The sequence below is a fragment of the Rhinolophus sinicus genome, linkage group LG07 (genome assembly GCF_036562045.2).
Source record: "Rhinolophus sinicus isolate RSC01 linkage group LG07, ASM3656204v1, whole genome shotgun sequence".
In the NCBI taxonomy this organism is placed as follows: Eukaryota; Metazoa; Chordata; class Mammalia; order Chiroptera; family Rhinolophidae; genus Rhinolophus; species Rhinolophus sinicus.
The window spans coordinates 48,028,198-48,046,758 of NC_133757.1; the positions used below are offsets into that span (position 1 = coordinate 48,028,198).

Below are 18,561 nucleotides of genomic sequence, written 5' to 3' on the forward strand. Positions count from 1 at the left end.
AATGACCGATAGTCAAATGGTCTAATAAACAGAAATGTATATTAAATATGTGGGAATCCCGAAGAAAGAATATTTAATCCTGCCTCTGAGGACAGATTAGGAATACACTAATGGATGCTATGGGTCTTAATGGATGTTATGGGTTGAATTGTCTCCCCCCCAAAAAAGATATGCTGAAGTCCTAACCCCCAGAATCTCAGATTGTGACCTTATTTGGAAATAGGTCGTTGCAGATAAAATAAGGTCATAGTGGAGTAGGGTGCTCTTATGAGAAGAGAGGAGACAAATAGACACATGGGGACATGGCATGTGGCAACAGAAGCGGAGACTGGAGTGATGCATGTACGCGCCCCAGGACCCCAAGGATTGTGGACAAGACCCCATGCTAGGAAGAGGCAAGGGAGGGATTCTGCCTCAGAGCACCCAAAAAGGAACCAACTTTGCTTGATTTCAGACTTCTAGCTTCCAGAACTGTGAGGGAATACATTCTCTTGTTTTAAGCCACCCATCTTGTGGCAATGGGTTACAACAGCCCTAGAAAACTAATACAATGGGTGAGCAGGAATAAAGGGAAGGGAATTAGAAACATCTTCAGAGAAAGTCTTTCAAAACTGAATGCCTGCTGCAGACAAGACCCCGTGTGTTGGGGTATATCAAAATAAATCAGACACAGACTCTGCCCTCAAAAGGGGTTATCACCACTCATGAGAATGCCTGAGTAGCCGTGTTTTCTGACTCCTTCCCCCCAGCCTCATCATCACTGTATCCCTGCCACATATATACCAAGTGCAGATAGAAATAACCAATGGATCGAGTCCTGTTATGCCCAAGCCAAGATTCTTATTAGACAAAGCAGACCCTGCTACTTCTATTCCACTTAAAACCAGGGGCCAGCCCGGTGGCTCAGGCGGTTAGAGCTCCATGCTCCTAACACCGAAGGCTACCGGTTCGATTCCCACATGGGCCAGTGGGCTCTCAACCACAAGGTTGCCAGTTCAATTCCTCGACTCCCACAAGGGATGGTGGGCAGCGCCCTCTGCAACTAAGATTGAACATGGCATCTTGAGCTGAGCTGAGCTGCTGCTGAGCTCCCGGATGGCTCAGTTGGTTGGAGCGCGCCCTCTCAACTACAAGGTTGCCAGTTCGACTCCCGCCAGGGATGGTGGGCTGTGCCCCCTGCAACTAGCAACGGCAACTGAACCTGGAGCTGAGCTGCACCCTCCACAACTAAAACTGAAAGGACAACAACTTGAAGCTGAACAGCACCCTCCACAACTAAGATTGAAAGGACAACAACTTGACTTGGAAAAAAGTCCTGAAAGTACACACTGTTCCCCAATAAAGTCCTGTTCCCCTTCCCCAATAAAATCTTAAAAAACAAAACAAACAAACCAAAAAACCCAGCATTACATTTCTGGCTGATTTGCACAAATGGGTGTCTTCTGTCCCCTGCTAGGCCATACACAGCCCTGAGACAGCCAGTACAGTGCTCAGTAAATACAACTGTCTGATGTATCGCACATTCATGTCTTACCTTACTCAGCCCCCTCTCTCAGGAATTTCATCTTGGACCCTCCGATTGCACATGGCCAGACCCCTCGCCAGTTCAAATGCCACCTCTTCTATTCCTACTGGCGTGTTTGCTTCTCCAGAGCACGTACTGCATCATGCCCATTTCTTTGCCATCCCCGCATAAATCTTTTCTCCCAAGACTCTGCTGAGACCAGAACTTGGCACATAGTAAGTGCTTATATCAGTCAGCACATTTTTTTCCCTGCATAATAAAACACTCCACAACTTACAAGTGAAGTAAAACAATAACTCTTTATTTAGTTCATGATTTTATGGGTCAGTATTTTAGGTTGGGTTCAGCTGGGCAGTTCTTCTGGTCTCAGCTGGACTCCCTCATGCATCTGAAGTCAATGGCTAGGCAGCCAGAGGCCTCTGCTTCTGGGGGGTTACTGAGCCATGTGTCTCTCATCCACCAGCATGCTAGTGCAGGCTGGCTCACATGGAGCTGTGGGGTTCTAAGAGGAAGAGTTAAATCAGGAAAGGTCTCCCAAGGTCTAGGCTCTAAGCTGGCACTACATCACTTCCATAGTTTATTGACTAATCCAAGTCACAAATCTAACCCAGGTCCAAAGGTGAGGACATAGACTCCATCTTTTGATGGCAGGAAGAGCAAAGTCACATTGCAAGGGACATGGATACAAGGATGGGTAGAGAATCACTGCTGGTTTGGCAATCTACTGCAGTGCTCAATAAATATTCCCACAATACGTAGCACATAGTAGGTGCTCAGTAAACGTTTACAGATTTCATTGAACACAATCAATTGGCAAAATGTTAGCTCTCATTCACAAAAGATCTAGTGCCACCTTCAGTTTCAGAATAGCTCAGAAAGACAGGGCTGTGCAAAGGGAAGCTACACTAAGGCTTCTCGGTGAAGAAGCTCAGCTGGCCCCAAACAGACTCCCCCGAAGAGATCCAGAGCATCTTCGGAGGCCTGGGTCCCCTTAGGATACTGGTCCAAGCCTGGTCACCTAAGCAGGAAGCTATATACCCTTCACCTATGAACAGAGAGGCTTAGGTGTTTGTCAGGGCTTGAACACAGCCCCTGTTGATGCCTGAAAGCCTTGCAAACTGCCTGCCAGACAGGAAACCTCCTGTGCAGTGACAAAATTGTTTCCTGCAGGGTTTACCCCTTACTGAGAAGGAGAAATTCGCAGGGCACTTGTGGGAGGGACACTCTCCTGTGGACAGAGCCAGCAGCTCAACTTTGATGACTGAGAGCTCTGATGGGGACCACTTCCCATCTAAGAATTACTTGAATCAATATCAAGGCCTGTTGTGGGTTGAATTGTGTCCCCTAAAATAGGTATGTTGAAGTCCTAACCCCCAGTACCTCAAACTGTTACCTTATTTTGCCATATGGTCTTTACAGAGGTAATCAAATTCAAATGACATCAGTAGGGTGGACATGATTCCAATATGACTGGTGTCCTTATAAAGAGGGAAAATGTGGACATAGACAAACATGCACAAAGGAAAGACATTGTAAAGGGACACAAGGAGAAGAGGGCCATCTACAAGCCCAGCACTGAGGTCTAGAACAGATCCCTTCCCTCACAGGCCTCAGAAGGAAACAACCCTGCTGACACCTTGACTTTGAACTTAGTCTCCAGAACTGTGAGACAGTACATTTCTGTTGCTAAGCCACCTAATTTGTGGTACTTTGTTATAGCAGCCCTAGAAACCAAGTACAATGTCTTCAATCTCTCCTTTTCCACTTTATTCTTCTCGTATTTGTTCTTATTATACAGCTCTTGAGTGAAAAGTACATTTAGGTAGAAACAAAACATGAAGGCCCATTGACATTTGGGACTGCCTTCATCATCCTGAGTCCTCCGCCTCGGGCCACACCTTTACCTGAAACTGAGTTACCAATAGCCAGGACTTCAAGGTCACTGCAAGTCACTGTCATCCTAAGCAGAAGAGCAGTTCACCTGGCCCTCTTCCAGAAGATTCAGCTTGTTGAGAGGTACCCACCATGAGCCTCTCTCCAGGTACTGCGGGGTTTGCAAAGATGAACAAAAAACAATCAGTACCCTCAAGACACTTGCACTTTGCTATGGAAAATAGGTTCATACAAAAAGTGACTTGAATAAAGTGTTTCACATGTTTCAGCCATCTCCGTACTGCCTTCCTGATATTTGCTATATCTGAACCACACCCAGTGGTGAGCTTGCGTCACTTACACAGGCTCAGAGAGTTCATGTACAGGTCTTTTCCCAGCTCTACAGTCAGTGGCCTCACCTTGCTTATTAGAAATAGGCCTGGTCGGAGAATTTATAACATGAACTCAGCACACACTACAAATCAGAACTTTTTTTTTTTTTGGGAGTTACAGTTGACCAGCACACTATACTATTATTTACCTATTTTCTTTCCCTTTAAATTGACTCACTTTTTAACTTAAAAATGTTTATTTTAAAAGGAAACTTTATATCACTACTACAAATGGAAACTACTATCACGTGCCATAGATAGAAAGTAACCTTAAAAATAAATATAGTAAATCAATTATATTGCAATAAAACTGGAAAAGAATTTAAAATATAATGACAATGAAACAATGATATTACATTCTAGCAAATTACTGCTGCTAGGCTACTCTCTTTGTTACACAAGGAGTCTAGCAAGTGTTAGTAAAATAGAAAAGACACACCAACACCTTGGGTCATTCAAGTAAAAGAAATTTGAAAAGAGAATAACTCTCACCTCAGTGCTCCTGGAACACCAAGAATCCTGCTCCCACCTTGGGAAAGACTGTCAAATTGCAACACAGAGAAATATGAGTTGGGCAATACCAAGTAAAGAGTTTCAAAGACAGATTACTCTCAATTTGCCCAACAACAACAAAATATGGTACTTGAATAAGTCTTAAAGGATGGGTGCAATTTCAATTGGCACAGAAGACCAAAGGGGGGTGAGAATGGAAAGGAGCAGAGAAGGGAAGACCATTCCCAGAGGAGGTTGAGCACAGGCTTAGAAGACAGAAAGCATACAGCATTCCTGGGAACACAAGAGCTCACCTTCGGCGGAGGCTTGCGGGATAAGGAGGCAGTGGGCATGAGATGAAGAGCTTTCGCTGCCAGGATGACCAGGTGGTACTTGACTTACTGGATGTTTCAGTTAGTTTTGGTTTTGCAGCAACCACCCTGAAACTGGGTGGCTCATGACAACCAATGTGTATTATTTCTCATAATTCTATAGGTCAGCTGGGCTGTTCCGGTCTGAGCTGGCTTGGCTGACCTCTGCCAACAGATTGGCACCTGGCTGGGGCTGGATGGTCTAAGATGGTCTCACTCCCGTGTCTGGCAATGGGCAAGCTGTTGGTCCAGGGGCCTCAGAGGGAACAGACTGGGGCCTCTGCTCCAGGTGGTCTCTCATCACCCAGGGGGCAGCCTAGTCTAAAAAGCAAGCATCAAAGCAAAAGCACACTTCAAGTCTCTGCTAGTGGCACAAATTTTCTCTTACCCCATTAGCCAAAATATGAGCATGGTCAAGCGCAAAGTCAATATGAAAGGGCCACCAAGGGCATGGACACAGGAAGGAAGAAACATACTGAGACCATAACAGCAACAATCTCCCAGAGGTAATGAAGAGTTTTGAAAACCTTTGAGCAAGAGAGTAATGTGATCACAGAAGCAGTCTGGGAGAAAGGAACGGAGCTTAGGATGATTTGGAGGAACAATAATGACGGTGATGATGACAATGACGATGATGATGATAATAATAATAATAATTTATACCTAAAATGTAACTATGACTTTTTCTATCAGGCACTTCACATTACCTATTTAATCTTCACACACACACACACACACACACACACACACACACACACACACATATTAGTAGTCCCATTTTAAAGATGAAACTAAGGTATAGACAAGGTAAAGAGCTTGTCATAGTTCACACAGCTACTGTGTGGTAGAACTAGAATTTAATCTCCAGCAGCCTAACTCCATAGCATACACATATACCCACTAAGCTCTGGAGGGACCCACAGGAGAGCCCTTTTGTAGTCTTGGTGAGGAAGACAAGGGCCTGGCTGAAGGTACAGAAGGAACAGAAAAAGGACAGATTCAAGAGATACCTCTAAGCTAGACTCTGCAGGACTTGGCAATTGCTGTGGGGAGAGGGATGAGCCCGTGTGAGAGATGGGGGCATGGGGGGCTGGGTTGTGCCCTGTATAGGACTAAGCTGGCCGGAGGACAGGCTGGTGCAGGGGTGAATAAAGAGGAGGAGGGTTAGGACGTGTTGGGAAGGATGTTAGGGGACAGCCATTTGGAGCTGCCCAACCAAGTCTGGGAATTAGAGGTCTGAAGGTCCAGAGAGAAGCAAGGGCTGGAGCTCAAGGCTGCAGTCTCATAGGTCAGAGCCCTGTTTGCAAACATGTGAGAAGAAGAGAAAGAAAGTCTGAGGAGGGAGACTGGAGAGACATCTGAAGGTGGGAGCTGGGGGTGGGAAAGGAGAAATCAGTCAGGCAGAGAGGGCAGGCCTGGCTCCACAAGGCAGGGCCTAGAGAGCCTCAGTGGTGGCCTCGGGCAGCAGGGCCAGAGCTGCAGGGAGGCAAGGACTGAGAAAGGCTGTGGGGTCTGGTGATTTGAAAGTTGTTCATGAACACAGCGAGGGCAAAGGTCAGAGGACAATGACAGAACAACGAAAACAACACAGAGCCCTCAGTGTGCACCAGGCGTTCTTCGAAGCATTTTACACGCGTTTACTCACTTAATGCCCACAACAGCCCTGGTCATCCTAACCACCCCCACCCCACCCCCACCCTGCTCTAACCACAGGGGAAATAAGACACAATTTGTGGCCACTGTGATTCTTCCCCCCACACTTTTTCATGGGCTCCTTCTCTCTCTTCCAAGCCTCTCTGGGCGTGGAAATCCCTTTTGGGTTCTCCAGCGAAGCCTGCGCTTTCCGCCTAAGGACTCCCCAATCAAACCAATGCAGGGCTCATCACAAAGGTGTATGTCAGCCTGAGGGAACCTCTCATTTGTTCCTACTGTCTGAATAGTCGGAACACCCTGCCTTAGAAATACATGCATCCTATTACATTTCTAGATCCTCAATAGACACTAAAAGCCCTTTAAAGGCAATGGCCAGGTCTCATTCATCCCTGAATCTCCCCTTTGATGCCCAACACAAGACTTGTACCTAGAACTAGATCAGCATTATTCAATTCACAGGTCATTACCTGTTAGCAGGTTGAGAAGTCAACTTAGTGACTGTATTAGTTGTCTCTTGCTGCATGCGGCCTAACAAATTACCCATAACTTAGTGACTAAAAACAACACTTCTTATACCATGGTTTCTAGGGCAGGAGTCTGGGAGTGGCTTAGCTGGGTCTTCTGCCTGAGTCTCTCACAGTCCCTCAAGGCTTGGCTGGGAAGGATCCTCTTCCTAGTTTACTCATATGGTCGCTAGCAGGATTGTTCTTGTGGGCTATTGGACTGAGACCTCATGAGCTGTTGCCAAGGGGCTCCCCATGGTTCTTTGCCATGTGGGTCTTTCCATAGATCTTCCCTCAACAAGGCAGCTTGCTTTATCTGAGCAAGCAAGCAAGAGGCAGGAAGGGATGAAGAGACACAGAAGAGGCATTGGCCAGAAATGCAAAGGAAGAGAAAGCGTCGAGAAAAAATAGTCAGATGAGGACGAAAAGGTGTCCACTTTGATGGGACATCAAAGCAGCTTCTCTGCGATGGAGGCCAAGCTGAAGTGACTGAAGAGTGAAAGACTGGGGTGAGAAAGTGATAGGCAGGTACAGATAACGCCTTCAGGTTGTGTGGCTGCAAGGAAAGGAGGAAACATGGCCAGAGTTAGGAAGGGCATTGGGACCTAGGGAGGGATGTTTCAAGCTGCAGAGACTTGGACATGTTTAAACTCTAATGCCAAAACATCAGGGGAGACACAAAGAGTCCAGTTGGAGACACAGGACAACACAGGATTAAACTCTGAAACCCCCCAACCTTGTTTTTGTAGCATAAAATGGAGCCTTCTGGATAAGCCCATGTCTAAATCTACTCGGGCAGCCATAGCAAAATACCGTAGGCTGAGGGGCTTAAACAACAGAAACTTATTTGCTCACCGTTCTGGAGTCTAGGAAGTTAAAGATGAAGATGCTGGCAATTTGCTCTCTGGCGAGGTCGCTCCTCCTGCTTGCAGACGGCCACCTTTTCACTGTGTCCCCACGTGGTGCAGAGAGAGCTCTGGTATCTCCTCCTCTTCTTACGAAGGCACCAGCTCTATCGGATCAGGGCCTCACCCTTATGACCTCGTTTAACCTTCATTACCTCCGTGTAGGACGCGTCTCCACGTAAGTCACATTGGGGGTTAGGCCTTTAACACTTGAGTTTGGGGGGTGAGATACAATTCAGTACCAAGCACCCACATACTCACCTTTCTATCGCTTACTGGGGCAAGCTATTTGGCATTTTGTGGGCCTTACTGAAACTGCTAAGCTGGAGCTCTCCCCAACTTCCCACACCCCTCTCTTGCTCCCCACATTTTCCCTCCTCTGACTAGGAAGGTAGAAGCTCACAGGGAGGACATTGTTAAGAGAGTTGCTTGGTGATCAAAATATAAGCCATTCTTCTGGAAGGAGCAAGGAGTCGAGCTTGCAAGAGAAACACATTCATGCCAAGCCCTGGGATGGCCCAGCGTGACTATCGTACGGACATATAGGATTCCCATCAAGGATGCCCCCAGAATACCCTTTTAGCTTCAGTTCTCCAGGTATGTCCCAATAAACGTGAGTCTTTAGGACTACCATACCCATTCTTCCCCAAGTCATGTTAGCCTCTCACCAACGACCAATCCAGCCCCCGTTAATCTCTGTACCCTTGACCCTGAATGTCCTACCAGTCATTTGTTTATTCAGCACTTACTGAGCCCCTACCCGGGCCAGGCACGGTGCTGGTCCCCGGGGAGAAGCAGAGAACATGACAGGCTGCTTGCATGGCACTTAGCAGTCTAACGAAGGGGCAGACAGTCATTAAATAATCACACAGAAATTTTAACTGTACAGATCACGTCGACGTGAGGCACACGATGGCGGGAGAGCTTCTAACAAGAAGCTCCGGCCTTGGCAGAGCAGGTCGGGAAGGCTGCCCTGAGAACATTTGTCTGAGTGGGACGGGACTGACAAGGGATGAGGAGGAGTCAGCTAGGCGGAGATGGGAAAATATAGTCGGTTTCTATGCTGCTTGTAGAAAACAGTGACAAATTTACACAACTTATAAAAAAACAACTTAGTGACTTAAAACAATACATTTGCTATCTCACAATCTCTGTGGGTCAGGAGTCCAGACACGGCTTAGCTGGTGCCCTGCATGGCTGCAGTCAAGGTATGAGCCAGGGCTGCACCGTCACTTGGAGGCCTGACTGGGGTGCTGGGGAAGGATCCATTTCCAGGCTCTCAGGTTCTTGGCAGAATTCATTTCCTTGTGACTTGCAGAACTCATGAAAGCTTGCTTTTCAAAACCAGGAAGAGGGAGGGAGGGAGGAAGGGAGGGAGGGAGGGAGGGAGGGAGGGAGGGAGGGAGGGAGGGAGGGAGGGAGAGAGGGAGGGAGGGACTCCAGTGAGTCTGTTGGCAAGATGGGGTTTTATATAACGTAATCACAGGAGTGACATCCCATCACCTTTGCCATATTCTATTGTACAGAAGCAACTCCCAGGTCCCACCCACACTCAAAGGTGTGAATACAAGGAGGTGAGGATCATGGGCTCACCTAAATGTCTGGTCACCACAGAGAACAACCAGGCAAAGGGCCCAGCATGTGCAAACGCCCTGTGACAGCAGGGGACATGGTCCATTTGATGAAAAGGAGCACAGCAGGTGAGAGGAAGAAAGGTGGAAGATGAATCCAGACCAGGGAGGGTCTTATTCAAGATTCCAAGAGTAATGGGAAGCCATGGAAGACAGAGCGGTGATACAATCCAATACACACCACCAGCCATTGCTACCCCAGGGATTCTGAGCATACTTTAGTGTGGATGGATGGATAACCCCATCCTTATCCAGCCAAAGAACTATACGTAAGGAGTTGTCACCAAGGCAGGTGAATCCCATGGCTAGGGGGAAGTTTCATGAGGTCTCCCCTTGTTCCCCCCTTAATCTAGAGCCAGGGCCATACCAGGAGCTGAGTTGATATTTCTGAATGAATTAGTTGATGGGGAGATGGAAGCCATGTAAGTTATCCAGAGCCTGCATGGAGAATCAGATCTCCAGGAATTGAGTTAGAATCTTCCACCCTGAACCCAACAGGGCCCATCCAGTCATCATAAAAGTATTCCTGTTGAAAACCCTCAGCTCCACCCAGGAGAGGGCAGGGCATAAGCTCCCCAGGGCAGAATGCCTCCTGCCTCAACTTGGTGAGCACCCACTCTTGGCTCCCAGGTGCTGTATACCATGTGCTTTGCCTCTGGGCTGTGGCTGGCACAGTATACCATTCACTGTTTGGATGACAGTGCATTTTCATTTCAAAAGTGCTCTTCTGGCTAGAGTTCACGCTATCAAAACTAGCACATACCACCTGATACAGTGTGGCATTAAGTGTACTGCCCATTTTCACCTGGCAGGCCAAGGGTAATAGAGGGAGGGTTGTACCCACAAAGAATCGTCAACTAAATATTGGGATGGAGAGAGAGAAAGACAGGAACTAAGGAACTAAGTAAACAAGCAGATAATAAAATGGCTGCAGTGGAGGACTTTATTATGCCTAAGGAACTTTGAAGAAACCGTACCTCATTTTCTGAAATCTACAACTACAGACACTTGTTGGCATCAGCTGACAAAACTTCCAAAGGAGGAAATACTGAGACTGAAGCACAATCCCCTCTGGCATATATGCTGTTTTCCTGCCTGTCCCTCTTCTCCCAGCCGCGTGGCCCCTGGCACCTTCTTGGATCGGATTGGTGCCTAACCACCATTCCCGTCAGCCAGACCTTGGCCAGGCCTGACATTTAGTGCTCAGAAGAGCACTCTGTGAATGAGAGGTTCCTCCTCTTATTTTTCAGACGACAGGACAGGTTCAGAGCTCATGGTCATACAGTAGGCAGGTGGGAGCGCCTGCATTTGAACCGAGACACGTCTGATGCAAAAGTCTGTGCACAGTGGGTTGTTCCCAACCACAGTGAGAAGCTAGAGAAATTCTAGAGATACAGCAGGTGCCCTTGGGGAAGCTAGTTTCTCTGAGGCTGCTTCCTCCTCTGTAAATGGCATAATAATACCGACCCTTTCATGGCAGTTGGAAGTATTAGAGACAAGATCTCTCGAAGGCCCAGTGCAGCATCTGACTCAGCTGAGAAGCCCATTAGCGTTCTCTATAATTATCACTACCTTTTGAACATATTCTGCTTCTCATGTTTCAGGAGCTCAGGAAACGGATGTTGCTCATCCCCCAATGTGTTCAGCAGATGTGGCGATAAAGAGTGGGCACCCATCGGGCACCGTGCCTTCTTCTCATGCAGGAGGCCAGCAGGTGCAGGGGAAAGTGGAGAGGATGGCCGGCCAAAAGCTTGCGCACTGGACCCAGTTCCATGGGTCCTGGCTGTACGACCTCAGAGAACTCGTAACCTCTTTGAGCCTCAGTTTCTTTATCTGTAAAATATAGATAAGAATAATAAGCAGCTTGCCTCCATCACAGGGCAGTGGCTCGGCGTAAGTGAGATAATGGTCTGAAGGTGCTTTGTAAGGTGGAAAAGTGCTATCCAAGGAAAGGCGCGATTATCCTTATGATGACACAGGTCTAGTGTGGGTGGCCCCATTATAGAGGGTGGGGAACAGTCTCCCTCTGCCCCTGAGGAAGACGGAACCAGAGGGAAGAAAGTGCCTGGTGAGTACAGGGGAGTTAGAAGAAATGAGCTTTGGGAAGCCTAGGTGGGTAAATAGGGGAATAACAGACCGTAGGAAGGGCGCACCTGGGTTGAGGACAGCTAAGCCACTTCCACTTTCTAAAACTCAGGTTACACTAATAAATGTTACAAGTTCCAAGAAAGGGCTGCCCAAACGTCGTATATTTTACATGTTCAGTCGTTGCAATCCATCAGGTATGGATCTAGACGTACTGTATCTATGGGGTCACGCCTGCATCAGCAGCTTCCCAATCCCCAACGATCTAGATTACCTCATTCAGAGATCAGATTCTGCTCCCAATTCCAATGTGTGGGTGTTTTCCTCACCACCAAGCAAGTCTTCAACACCAGCTGGGTGTCCTACTATTCAACTCAGTTCTGACAGTAACTACCTGGAGACAGTGTCACGTCCTACAGGTGAAGGGCTCAGTCCAACAAGACTAACCCCCCACCACCACTTCAGACACCCATCACAAGCCCAAGTTGTCACCTGTGCTTCTGATTGACTCGCTATAGATTGGAGGTTCCAACGACCCCCTCTTTGGGTTTAATTTGCTAGAGCAATTCACAGAACTCAAAAAATGTTCTATTTACTAGATTAATAGTTTATTATAAAAGGATGTAACTTCGGAAACGCCAGATGGAAGAGATGCATAGGAGAAGATATGGGGAAAGGGTACGGAGCTTTCATGTTCTCTCTGGGTGTGCCACTCTCCCCAAATCTCCACGTTTACCAACCTGGAAGCGCTCCAAGCCCCGCACCCCCCACCCCAGTCCTTTTGAGTTTTTATTGAGGCTTCATTATAAAGGCATGATCGATTAAGTCATTGGCCATTGGTGAATAAACTCAATCTCTAGCCCCTTTCTCCTCCCCAAAGGTCAGGTGGGACTAAAAGTTCCAACCCTCCAATAACATGGCTAGTTTGGCTCTCCGAGTAGTATTGAAGTAGTAGCTGTTTTAATTGGTGTGATCAAAAGATACAGTGAATGTTTAAATAAAAAGAAATTTATTATAGTAAACGACACATTGCCATTAATCCCCCTCAAAATACTCCCCCTCACTTCAAACACACTTATCCCATCGTTCTTGCCACTTTCTGAAGCAGTTCTGGAAGTCCTCTTTCGTGTCTATTTCATCCTCCATCATGACAATGCTCTGTGTCACACATCGCTACTGGTACGGTAATTTCTGTCAAATAAAAACATTACAGTGTGTCCTCATCCACTTTACTCACTGGATCTGGCACGGTGCGGCTTCAGGCTCTTCCCCAAAGTCAAATGACCATGAAAGGAAAACGTTCTCAATTGATTCAGGACATCAAGGCAGCCACGAAAGTGCAACTAAAGACACTCACGAAAGAGGACTTCCAGAACTGCTTCAGAAAGTGGCAAGAACGATGGGATAAGTGTGTTCTAAGTGAGGGGGAATATTTTCAGGGGGATGGCAATGTGTCTTTTACGGTAGCAAATTTTTCTAATTTAAACATTCACCATATTTTTTATCACACCTTTGATCACGCCTCAATTTATTTCCTCATTTGCAAAATGGGAATGATGGTTGCTATGTTGACAGTACCCAGGATCATCTTTCCGATTCCAAAGTGTGGTTTGAGGATCTCTGGGGGTCCCTGAGACCCTGTCCAGGGACCTGTGAGGTTCTTTCTTGTTCAACTACATACCTGTGTGAATCTGGGTTTTCTTCATATATTTCAATCAAAACACCACAACAATTGAATGAAGAAACAGGTGTGAGGCTCCAGCTGTCTTCTAAGCAGAAATTTAAATGTTAGCAAAAATATAGATAGTTCAACATATGTTGCTTCAAGAATACCAAACGTTACAACCTTAAGAAGCCTTCTGGTAGCGTTAGGGAAATGAGAAGTTGGACTCCTCAGCCAATCTGTCATTTCCAGTCAATGAAAAAGACATAGGGAGGTTCCTTCCTAAACAGGCCGGCTAATTTACCCCCTCCCACAATCCTGAGGGTCTGTTACCTCTTTGTTCCTCGCGTACCTCTCTCACTGAGACCGACCACTGCAAGCAGAGGCTGGAAAAATAAAAATAAAAAGGAGCAGAGAGGAAGAAAACAAAAGCTACCAATTATGGAAGATGTAAAAGGATTCTGAACTGAAGAGATTTTGTTCCAGAAATATCCTGATTATCCTTGGCTTCTCTTCTATCACGGCTGTGATTGTTTTGACAGCTGTGGGGCTGACCCAGCACAAACCACTGCCAGAAAACACTGGATGCAGGCTCTTCTCATACGACTTTGTACATCTCTAAGTGGCCAACAGAAAAGGAGAATGACACAGGGGAGGTGAGTCAGATAGAACAGTGCAAGGTATAAGGTCCTGGAATCTCAAAATATGATTAAAAAAATACATGAAATAGGCATTTATCTGACTGCATGCATGGAAAGAGCCAGAGAAGTGATTCCAAAGCCCCAGCACCAAGAGACACCTGTTTACCGGGGAACCACGCAGGTATGTGGTTGCTCAGCATACTTAGAAAATGGGCCAGCCCGGTGGCTCAGGCGGTTGGCGCTCCATGCTCCTAACTCCGAAGGCTGCCGGTTCAATTCCCACATGGGCCAGTGGGCTCTCAACCACTGGGTTGCCGGTTCGATTCCTCGACTCCCGCAAGGGATGGTGGGCTGCAACTAACAACGGCAACTCAGGACCTGGAGCTGAGCTGCGCCCTCTACAACTAAGACTGAAAGGACACTTGAAAGGACAACAACTTGACTTGGAAAAAGTCCTGGAAGTACACACTGTTTCCCAATAAAGTCCTGTTCCCCTTCCCCAATAAAATCTTTAAAAAACAAAACAAACAAACTAAAAAAGAATAAACTGTATAAAAAAAAAGAAAATGAATGGTTGGCAGACAAGGTCCTGGTTGTGGTGACACGGAGCCTCAGCAACTGCCCCTTTAACTTCCAGGGTGCCAGAATTATCACTGGTAAAGAGGAAGGTGCTGATGGCTGGATTACTATCAACTATCTGCTGGGAAAATTCACTAAGAAATTGAGGTGGCTCAACCTGATGCCAAATGAAAGTGAGCGTCAGGAAACTTACGGAGCTTTCGACCTTGAGGGAGACTCTCTGCGAACCACTTTTGTGCCCCCAAATCAGACTATTGAGTCTACATGGAATGCTCCGTACTTTTGTCTGCATGGCAAGGACTACAGTGTATACACGCAGCTTCTTGTGTTATGGGAAGGATCAAGCACTATTGCAGAAACCAGCCAAGGACATTCTGGGTACAAACAGAACCCTCAGGCACCCGCGTTTTAACCATGGATACAACAGGGTAATGCATGTAAGTGGCCTTCAAGACAGCCCTTGCACCAGGACATTTGAGACAATTCTTCCATTCTATCAGCTGCAAATCCAGGGTATTGAGAGCTTTCAATGATGGCAGCAAAGCGTCTTTAAATTCTTCAACACCGGGCCGGCCCAGTGGCTCAGGCGGTTAGAGCTCCGTGCTCCTAACTCCGAAAGCTGCTGGTTCGATTCCCACATGGGCCAGTGGGCTCTCAACCCCAAGGTTGCCAGTTCAATTCCTCAACTCCTGCAAGGGATGGGGGGCTGCGCCACCTGCAACTAGCAACGGCAACTGGACCTGGAGCTGAGCTGCGCCCTCCACAACTAAGACTGAAAGGACAACAACTTGACTTGGGGAAAAAAAAAATCTTCAACATCAGTTACTGCCCTTATTTCCACTGTTCTGCAATAGGATTTTCTTGCCACCACTCCAAGGGCATTTGGGGGCATTTTCAGCTTATAACTATGTGATGAAGTTTTAAAAACTTACATCAGAGGAACCCCCCTCTGAGGAAAAGGTGATTGACATGGTAGAAAAGCCTGTTCTTGGCCTGGGGAAGACCTAGAGATACATTTTGGTAAAGTGAAGAAGAACCTGAGTGAAAACTACTTTTCCAGAACCTACATTATCTCTACCCTTTAGAGGGGCTATCACTTCACACTTCCTGGAATATACCTGGAAGAATATTCATTTCATGGGCAAGATTCAGAGCGGAGACATGGGATGGACTTTGGGCTACACGCAGAACCTGAGCAACGTGATCCCAGCTGAGCAGCCATTGTCCACGCCTCTCTTCCATTCCACCTATATCTTTTTCATGGCCCTCTTCTCCCTGATACCTTGTCACAGATGCCATCATAGGCTTGTTTATCTTTCACAAACCTTCATATTTCTGGAAAGACAGGGTATAGCAAGAGCAGCTGAAATCTGCTGGCTGGAGTAAGGAAAAAAACTTGCCCAGGGAGCCTTTTCCTCCACAGTGTCACCCTTCCTGGCTCACCAAGGCCAGTCTTGACCAGTATGAAGATTCCTTGGCTTTGCTGACGCCTTTCCTTGGGAGGTATTTACCACCTTCTGCCTCAAGGACTTCCCGGCAGGTGTTGTCTCTTTTGTGAATCTTTCCCAACTCCCCCTTTCTCTTTTGTACTCTGTGCTCAAGTAGGTCTTAAAAACCTGCCACCTTTCATGATCTTTGCTTTACACAAAAACAATGTTGGCTTTGTCCAGAAGAACAGAGTCCTGAGTCCTGTGCTAAGAAGTTGCGCTGGCTAAGAGAAGAATCTCAACTGTACTCTTACAGACCTTTTCTCTCCCGTTTCCCATTTATTAAGAAAGCCATAGAGTGCCTTTGGAAAGGGCAGACACACATCATTCTCAGCCTGCCCTCTGCATGGGAGAATTTTCTGTACTAGGCAAATATGTGCTAGGGCCAAAGAGTCTTGCAAGGGAGTTTATGTGCTTGTGTAGTTCATACAATACTTAATCCAATCCAAAACAGGGATGCGGATGAGTCACATATTCTTGGGTGATGCCAAACTGCTACAGAGCGGAACACCCAGACCACAGATTTTTTAAAAAGCTGATGTACATACAGGCATTCAGATATTAGATATCAGATATTCAGATATACACGGTAGGTATATACATGTCAGGAAAGAAAACAGTAATAACGCAGGGTTGGGAAAATGCATCCTCCACTGCATTTGGTGGGGTTTGGTTTTTATTGTAGTAAAATACATTTAACATAAAATTCACCATTTTAACATGTATAATTCAGTGGCATTTAGTACATTCACAATGTTGTGCAGCCATCACATCAAATGCTGGAATATTTTCATCACGAAGGAATTGGCTGGAGACAAGTCCATTCCTGGGTAGGCTCAAACCACAAACCTTTCCGTTCACAGCCAAATATGCTAACCTATTGCACCACAGTGATGCTACTGAGTTTTAAAGCCATGCCATCCATATCTTACTGCCCCAGGCTTTACTTTAGTGAGAGGGCTACAGTAGTGTAAAGTGGCATGCCTTTTCACTGTCACGGTATTTACACACCAAAATGTGCCGGGAATCAGATCTGAAAGTGTTGCCACCTGTCACACAGCTATGGGCTCTATTTACTTATTCCAGGGACTATTTTGCAGCTATGGATCTTGTCACAGAAATATGAAGAGACCCTGTACCTTCTTCCTCTAAGGATTGCTGTAAGAGTTACCTGTTGAGCAAGATGGAGTTGCAATGTGTTAGTCTGACCTTGCCCCAGGCTCTCCATCTCTGGATCTGGGGACTGACTGTTGGGCTGATGTGGGGCAGGGGAAGAGGGGAAGAAGGAAAAGCTCTCCCACAAACTAGAAGCCAAATATCCCTATATCTCTTGAATGAGTCATTTTTTACAACATCCAGGTGAATATAAGCTTAACAAAGCTGTGGACAGGAACATTTTCTTTTCTGATATTCACAGTTGAACTTGTTGGACCTTGATTAGGAGAGAGAAGTCAAATAAGAACAGGTTTAAACTCTTTCTAGTGGTAATTGGTTATATTGTTAGACCTAGTATTTACGGAGCATTTGTTGTGTACTATGCTTTGTGCCCAAGTGCATTACATGCATTTTCTTATTTAATCCTCACAACAACCTGAAGGTAGATACTACCATTCCACTTCATAGAAACAGAAACTGCGGCTCAGAGAGGATAAGTCACTTGCTCAAATGGCTGAGCTAAAGCTTGGCATGTACTTAACCATTATTTTCTCTCCCAAATATACTACTAGACTGTCTCCTTACAACTTCTAAGCACACACTTAACTCTGCATGAATACAGGGCTTATGGGCATGGTGTAAAGGGAAGTAAACAGATGACCTGTTTCCTGATGGACTTGTGATTAAATATTGCTTTAAATCCACAAAGGCTGTCATGGCAACACCAATACTCTGTTCCTGTATTTTTGCATGGTAACATACCTGGTGTACAATGTTAATCAATGATTCCCAAACTCCTGACTCCTTATTTATACTGCTTGCTCACCGCACAGCAGTTCAGCTTCGAATAAATAGTAGTTGATAATGATGAAAACAAAAGGTCATATGAATAGAAAAAAAAGTTTGCAAAAATGTAAAACGACGCCACTATCCTCACTAATTCTTTTTTGGAAAATATAAATTTAAAAATAAAAGCATGTTAACATGTAATACAGTAATTATCAATAGATACAATCCACACAAACAAAAGCTCTTTGTGATGCTCAACAATTTTTAAGAATGTACACATTGAGACCAAAAGTTTGAGAACCCGTGGAGAAAAAAATAGGGTTCCAGATCTAAATTTTTCAGGTGCCTCATGGGCGTAACCTTCCACTGTGCTCCAGTTTTTTTGTTTTTTTATCTCTAACTCAATCCTCATCTTTGTGACGCGAGTAGCTATTAATCTCTTCCTTTTCTTGATGTTTACATATTGCATTATGTGTGTATCTAGGGACTGTCTCTAGAAAGATACACAATAAACTGGTACCTGTGGTTCCCCCTGGAAAGAGGAATTGGAAAACTGGGCCGGTGGCACCGTACACCTTTCTGCTCTGGTTTGTTTTTTAATACATCATGCATGCATTGCCTAAATTTAATATTGAACAATGAAATCTACGCTTTTGTTTAGATGACTGGGAAGCAGAAGTCAGTAGTGTAGTATTGCAGGGTTGACTGACACTTACAAATAAAAAAACCCAAAGTTTTTCAGCGCCTACCTCCGCTCACCAACACTTCTCGCCTCGCCCTGCAATGGGCGTCCGGCGCGCTGGAGTGAAACCCCTCCC

The 18,561-nt window shown here is 46.0% G+C and overlaps 1 long non-coding RNA gene and 1 pseudogene across 4 annotated transcripts; one reads left to right on the forward strand and one right to left on the reverse strand.

Annotated features, from left to right (window-relative positions):
* Positions 1 to 1,845: 1,845 nt before the first annotated feature.
* LOC109434966 (uncharacterized) lies at positions 1,846 to 18,539 on the reverse strand. 4 transcript variants are annotated; one of them, XR_012498518.1, is made up of 6 exons: positions 18,493 to 18,539; positions 13,111 to 14,090; positions 10,917 to 11,177; positions 7,664 to 9,043; positions 4,282 to 4,329; positions 1,846 to 3,569 (listed from the first exon to the last, which is right to left on the reverse strand). It is a non-coding gene; the product is annotated as an uncharacterized LOC109434966 (long non-coding RNA). The 4 variants fall into 4 exon arrangements; XR_012498519.1 differs by lacking the exon at positions 18,493 to 18,539 and having other exon boundaries at positions 13,111 to 13,198; positions 13,426 to 15,426; XR_012498520.1 differs by lacking the exon at positions 18,493 to 18,539 and having other exon boundaries at positions 1,846 to 2,027; positions 3,430 to 3,569; positions 13,111 to 15,426.
* Positions 13,828 to 15,666, forward strand: LOC109434948 (ectonucleoside triphosphate diphosphohydrolase 1; annotated as a pseudogene).
* Positions 18,540 to 18,561: the final 22 nt, after the last annotated feature.